This window comes from Petaurus breviceps, unplaced genomic scaffold (assembly GCF_028583685.1).
Source record: "Petaurus breviceps papuanus isolate PSGF00001 unplaced genomic scaffold, PetGlider_PUasm1.0 126, whole genome shotgun sequence".
In the NCBI taxonomy this organism is placed as follows: Eukaryota; Metazoa; Chordata; class Mammalia; order Diprotodontia; family Petauridae; genus Petaurus; species Petaurus breviceps.
In genome coordinates, this window is record NW_027185655.1 from 998,471 (window position 1) to 1,006,116 (window position 7,646).

The 7,646-nt window shown below is 35.4% G+C and overlaps 1 long non-coding RNA gene across 1 annotated transcript in view; it reads right to left on the bottom strand.

Annotated features, from left to right (window-relative positions):
- Positions 1-1,504: 1,504 nt before the first annotated feature.
- LOC138169349 (uncharacterized) overlaps positions 1,505-7,646 on the bottom strand; it is an 85,769-nt gene continuing 79,627 nt past the window's right edge. Inside the window, exon 2 of the long non-coding RNA XR_011170329.1 lies at positions 1,505-2,045. This is a non-coding gene — a long non-coding RNA (uncharacterized lncRNA). The remainder of the gene's footprint in view (positions 2,046-7,646) is intronic.

Below are 7,646 nucleotides of genomic sequence, written 5' to 3' on the forward strand. Positions count from 1 at the left end.
TATAAATGAATCAAACTAAAAATCTATATAATTATTATTAGATAATAAATGCTAATAGTAGTTGTTTATTTTACTATTAGTTATATTAATAATTAGTAATGGTATTGCTTAGACATTTAGTAATAATATTATTTAGTGATATTAATTAATATTACTATTACTACCATGACTATTACAACTACTGGTAGTACTATTACCATAACTATTACAATTACTGGTAGTACTAGTACTATTAGTAATTAGTAATTACTATTATTGCTAGTACTATTACTACTAGTAATTGTAACAGTCATGGCAGGGATAGCAATATTAAGTAAACAGCAATGTATTAGTAGTAGTTGTAATATTACTATTACTCCTACTCCTAATATTAGTAGGAGTAATAGTAGTGATATTAAATAGTAATACTAATAGTTATTATTATTGCTAGTTATAATGCTACTAGTAGTGTTACTAATTAGCACTATTGGTATAGTGTTAGTAATAGTAATATTAAGTAGTAATATGTCACTAGTAATAGTCATTACCAGTTGTAGCAGCAGCAGTAGTAGTGGTAGTAGTACTAGTAATAGTAGTAAACATTTATATAGAGCTTATGAAGGAGATACCACTATAGTCCAGTTTTACAGATGGGTAACCTGAGGCTGACAAGAGATTAAATGAGTTCCTAGAGTCACATAGTTAGTACCTTAGGTAGGACTTAAACTCAGACCTTCCTGACTCTGTCACCTAACTACTCAAGCATCTGACCTTAGAGAAATATGAGTCATATAGAAATTGTGACACTGAAGGAAACTGTGGAATATTCTAACAGAAACAATTAGCAGGAGGTAGAGAGAGAAGCACCTCACACACACAATAACAAGTATAGGAATGTAGCTCAGACCCCAGTGTCTCATTATGAGGAGAAGGTGACCCTGAATCTTCAGACAACTCCAGGCTCCGTTAGCCTGGCAGACTTGGTCTGTACTCTGAGGGCCAGCCTCATTATGCCTGTATAGACTAATCAACAGAAAGTTGGCCACCAGAGGATGATATTTTTCAGTGATAGCACCTCATAAAGCCCATCTGGTTAATGTTTAACTAAGGTAAAATTTTCATTGGTAAAGGAAGTACCCACATCACTATATAACCAACCGGAGCTTTGAGTGGCCACTATATGACTACCTAAACAAACTCTTCACTTTTCTTTTCTCACTAGCACTGGCTCATTTCCTCATGAAGTCCCTCTCTGGGTTCACAAAGCATTGTAAAGGGGAGGGATTTATATTGTGGGATATTATTAAAATGACAGAAATTTTCTTTCTAATCAGATTTCCACCATTACCCTCTCCCTCCACCCAGACATACACACATACACACACACACACACACACACACACACACACACACACACACACACGAGTTCAGCCTGAACTGAAGAAAATCTCTTCTCTCTTTCTGGTTAATTTACCCTCCCATTTTCCCAATCGTTACTTACAGGACAGAATCAAACTCATCATAAATGGTAATACACTTTAATAGCAATTTCAAAGAGTTTAGAAACAAAAATCAGCATTGAAAGGAGGTCATGATGGCTACCACCAGAGGTGCCGAATCTCTTTCCCACCCCATCCCCAACCTCTTCTCTCACCAGTTAGGGGGAAGTGAAATTGTAGGACCCATAAGAGAAACTCTGGTTTCCCCACATCACTCCTCCAGGGAAGCAAGGAGAACACAAGTCCGGCGGGTTGGATTCTGGTGGTCCTATCTGTCTATCATGGTCTCTTAGTCACTCTAGTCTACTGACACTGGTCAACCTGGTCATGCCTCTTTCAACTTCGTGAGAGCTCTGTCAGGCCACAAGGTTTCCCAGCTTCTAGTCACAGGAGCAGTGGCAGTCCTCACCCTCTCCACTGTGTCGGTCCTCAGCAAGTGAAATATGGAAGACCAGTGTGGCTCATGGTCTTCTTTTTCCACCTCTCCACATGGCTTCTCCACATCATAGCTGCATGGTTTCTGATTGAAGCTCCTTCCGAGATCCATTAAGTCTCCATGGCAACACTCTGGAAAGAGAAGCTACGGATGAAGTCACTGTTGTTGAGATTATTGGTCCTTCATTCTCAAAGAGTAGCAATAAAATCATGAGGGTGATGTCTTGACTTGCAAATGAACTGAGATTTAAATGAGCAGAGCTGTGCAAAGTCATTAGCCTCACTCTCTCTTCCAGAGTCATTAGCGTCCAGCAGCAAGACAAAGGTCAAAATGACTGGCCATGACCCAGAATGAAGTAGGTGACTCCAGTCTTTCTAAATTAAGGCCCTTCCTCTCATTTTGGTTAGTGTTTTCATTAAAGAAAGGGATACACAATGACTAGTGTGCAAATCACACCATTTTTCTCAGCATCACAAAGCTTTTCTATTGGGTGACAACTTCATTCATTTATTTATACATTACTAGTTGTAGCAGCAGCAGCAGGATCATCCCTTTGAAGCGATCACAGCTCAGAGCAATAAACACATCCCATCCAACCTTTTGGCCCTCTCATAAATCCTGCTTACTAGACCTTTTCTCCTACAAAATTCAGCTCAGGAGAAAATTTGGGTCAGGGCACATTTGGGCATGAATGAAACCATGCCCAAATGACAATAGGCAAATAAGGTATACAATTGACACCTGCCTTGTAGGAGTTTAGAGACCCTTGTGAAAAAGTGTGACACCCTATAATTCAGCTGAATAGAAATGACTGGCATTTACATTGCACTTTGGTATCTCCAAAGTGCTTCCTTGCACGTAGATGATCTCATTTGAGACTTCCGGTTACCCTGTGAAGTAGACACAGGTTATTAGTATATTCTCTACTTTACAAATAAGAAAACAAAGGCTGAGGGAGATGAGGCAATGTGTATAACCACACAGCCAATTATTATCACAAGAGGTTTTTGTAACTCAAAGTTCATCTCTCTCTCCACTAGGGCAAGCCTCATTTTTAAGGAGGCTTTAATGGCTGGCTGGCACTTGATGCGGTCAGCAGTGATTTGTCACCTCATTTTTTAATTCCCATTTTTAAAATGCCAGATAGAAGTGTGACGTGTTTAGACCACGTTAAGCAATGGGATTCATCTTCTTATTGTAGAGACTGTCCTAATGACATCAGTCTGATCAGTTTCTAAAGTGATACAGAAAGAAGATGGAAAAGAAATGCTGACTGATTTTTTTAATCAACCTTCGCCATAAAAACAAAGGCAGGGTTGAGGAAGGGACAGTATTTCATTCGAACCCCCCTTTCTCTGGCTTCTGTAAATGAAAACAAAACAAAAACCAAACCCTAACCTTTTTAATGCCCAAGCTAATCCAGAATTTCTTTTTGGAATAATAGTCTATGTCCACCTTCCAAAACCCACAAAACATCCAAAACAAAATAAACTCACCAAGCAGTGAAGATGGAAGTGTTTGGAGCTTAAAAACATTTTTAAAAAATTGTTGTTTTCTTTCCCACATAAATTTGGAGCCTCCCAAAATAATAACTAACAGACACAGTGGAGAACTCTGCTCTGAAACATTAGCCTGCTCTTCAGAGAGTTTCAGAAATAAATTTTACCTATTGATAATTTCTCATACTCAGTTATAGTACAAGGGATCAACATCGGGTCAGTTCAGGAGAGAGAGAAGAGAACAGAGCTGTTTAACGAGACTGGGTATTTTCAAATGCATATTGCAACTATGTTCCCCCCAAAAAAATTTCAATTAAATGTCTATTAGGTGTCTTAAATTATTCTAGGTGCTGACAAAAAAGAAATAGTCTCCACCCTCAAGGACCTTTTATTTCACAGGATTGGATACGTCTTGTACACATGAGCAAGGGAATACTGGACCCAACTCACACCAGCTCTCTTCCTACCTCAGAAATCATAAACGCTACAAATAAGGGCCTGATTTATTGTTTTGTTGATTGTCTAAACTTAAGAAAGTAATGGGGGATGGCTAGGTGGTGCAGTGAATAGAGCACTGGCCCTGGAGTCAGGAGGACCTGAGTTCAAATCTGGCCTCAGACACTTAGCACAAAAAAATTTACCCTAGACATGTGACCTTGGGCGAGTCACTTAACCCCAATTGCCCTCCAAAAAGCAAAATAAAATAAGATAAAATAAAATAAATGTTTAAAAAAAAGTAATGGATAAAAACTCAATAACGCAGGTTAAATTTTGAAAGTGTATCAGAAATAATATTTTGGGGGGGGGGAAGCTGGTTGTTAAATATTTACCAGCACACCATTGCATATAAGTACAAATATGTAATAGTTTCAAGAGGGACAGAGTGCTAATAATCTTGGAGACTGAGGAAAGGCCTAATATAGAAAGCTGTGCCTTGAATAACCCAGGGATTCTATGAGACAGAAGTGATGAAGGAATGCATTCCAGATGTTACTGTCATCAACAACATCATTATCACTACATTTACACAGCACTTTAATACTTACAAAGTTGTTACATACATTGTCTGATTTGCATAAGAATAGTCAGTATGCAAATGCATGGAAATAAGAAGTGGAAACTGAATGTCATAAGTAGAAGTAAAAACGAAAGGGGGGCTGTATGTTTTTTCCTTTTCTTTTCATTCTAGCATCACCAATTCCCAACTCTACTCCCCAAAGAAAAGCTACCACTTGTAACAACAAAAAAAGTCTAATCACACACAAAACATCCACACATTAGCTGTGTATGGAACTGTATGTCTCATTAGGCAACTCTCATTCACCACCTCTCTGCCCAGAGGTGGAAAACATGCATGATTAAAAGCCTTTCCTAGTTGTTTGTTCCTTTACAGTATTAAAATCTTTGTATACATTGCTATCCTAGATCTACTCACTTCACTCAGTATCAATTTACACAAATCCTTTTAGGTTTCTCTGAATCAGTCACTTTCATTTTTTTAAACACTGGGTCCCCCTTGAAGGGCTAGGGTTGCTCATTGACCCTGTCCTACAATTGATCAGTACAGATTTTGACATACTCCATTTCTGACCAAGGTCAAGTCATCTCTCCTCTGGAAAACTAGTGGCCCCCACTTGCAGGGGGATCACAATTTTGAAGTCAGATTTAGGGCAGATATCTAACCAGCTTAGCCCCTAGGACTCAGAATTCCCAAACTCAAGAGATCCACTAGCCTCAGCCTCTTTGATAGCTGGGAATGTAGGCATATACCACCATGCCTAGTCTTTTCATTCTTTCTTAAGGAATACTAATATTCTATCACATTTATATATGAAAATTTCTCAGCTGTTCTTCCAATGGATGGCTATCCATTTGTTTCCAGTTCTTTACTGCAATAAAAAAAGCTATAATAAATTATTTTATGTATATGGAAACTTTCCCTTTTTCTTTACTATCTTTGGGATATATTCCAAATAGTAAGTAGTATCACTTAGCCAAAAGGTAAATGGAGTTTGGTGACTTTGAGATATAATTCTAAATTGTTTTCCAGACCAGTTGGACCACTACACATACCTTCACCAACAATATATTAGTAGCCCTGTCCTCTTAGAGATTCTCCAACAGTTGTTTTTTTCCTTGTTTTTCATCTTTGCTAACATGATGGATATAATGTAGCACCTTAGAAATGTTTTCATTTACATTTATTTTGTTTTTTAGTGATTTGAGGATTTTTTTCATATGATTGTCGATAATTCTTTTGGGGGCTAACTTAATATCTTTTGGAATATTGAGGAAAAGTTCTTTTTCTTATATGTTTGCATTCATTCCTTATGTTACTATGCTATCAGGCCTTTAGCAGAAAAATTTGCTACAAAGATTTTTTTCCTCTGTTAACTGTTCAGCTTCTAATTGCAGCAGCATTGATTTTGTTTGTGCAAAATCTTTTCGATTTTATGTAACCAAAATTGTCTATTTCGTTTGCTATAATCCTACCCATCCTGTTTTTATCACATATGTGAAAGGTATCTCTTTCCCTGTTCCATAAATTGCCTAAAATTATTTAATTTAGGTTTATAGCTTTATATTTGAGTTTCATAGATAATCCTAACAATAACTTCATATTGGAGCTTATTTGTGAATGGTATGAAATGGTACAAAATGTTAGTGAAAAACTAATTTTTGCCATATTCCTTTTTAGCTCTCTCAAAAGATTTTGTCAAATCACAATCAGGTTTTTCTTTTGAATGCTTGGATTTATCAAACATTAAGATATTTTACTGGATTGTTTTTGAGTTTGATATACTTAATCGATTCTACTAATTATTTCTCATTTTTAACCACTACAGAAGACTGGATGACTACTGCTTTGTAATATAATTTGAGCTCTGTTGCCACTCCCCCTACCCTGCTTTTTCTTTTCACTCTATTTACCTTGAAACTGTTCACCTTTTATTCCCCTAGATAAATTTTGTTTTGATTTCTTCTAGTTCTGCAATGTAGATGGTATCGCAGATATTTCATAAATTCATATACTTATATATTCCATTGAATCAATTGGATTTAATTTTTTATAACCTGCTATTGCTATTGTTCCAACTAATTCTTTGTTGAACCTTTAGAATTCTCTAAATAATTCCCAAAATGTTAATTTTCTTTCTCTTTTACCTATTCTCATAGCATGTTCTTTTTTTATTTGTTTGAACTAATATTTCTAGAATTATACAGTATAATGGCGACAGTAGACATCTTTGCTTTATCCTTAACCTTACTGGAAAGACCTCTAGTTTTTCTCATTTACAGATACTGCTAGCTCTTGATTTTGTATGGATATTCTTTACCACATTAGAGAATTATTCATTTATTCCTTTGAGTTTTAATGTTTTTTAACATATTAGAGTGCTTTATTTTCTTAAAAGTTTATTTGTGTCTCTTGATATAATCATTTGGTGTTTTTTTTAATTTTTAGTATGAGTTACTTTGTTTACAATTTTACTAAACTACACCTGTATTTCTGATATGAATTCAATTTGGTAATACTGTATAATCTTTTTTTAATGTGTTGTTGTAGCCCTTTACCAATAATTTATTTAATATATTTGCATCAAGCATCAGAGACATTGTTCTACAGTACTTTTTTCTCTGATTAATCTCTCTTTTGGTTTAGACCAACTTTGTCTTACACAAGCAATATAGCAATATCCTTTCATTTCTTATGTTTGTGAATAATTTATGTAAATCTGGAATTAATTGTTCTTTCAATGTTTTGTAGACTTTATTTGCAAATTTATCTAATCATAGGTTGTTGGAGTTCTCCCTTCCCCCAAGTCCTGTTTTGGAGTTCTATTATGTCTTATTCAAAAACCTTATTCTGGGATTGGATTATTAAATTCTCTATTTTTTCATGTTCTGGACATTATATTTTATAAATATTTATCCATTTCATTTTTTATCATTTTAGTTGACAAAATTTAGCTAAGTATCTTTTACAGTTTTTTCTTCTCCATTTGTTATAAAGTTTTCTTTTTAATTTTTCATTGACTATTCTATTTCTCTTTTTCATTAGATGAGCAGACAACTTACTTGTTCTGCTAAGTTTTCTGAACAACCTCTTTTATTTATCATAGCAATGTGTTTTTTTCCATTTTGTTCATCTCTCCATTTTCAGAATTTCTGCTTTTGTGTTTTCCTTTCTAATCTTTTGCTTTTCTAATTTTTAATTGCAGGTCTAATTCA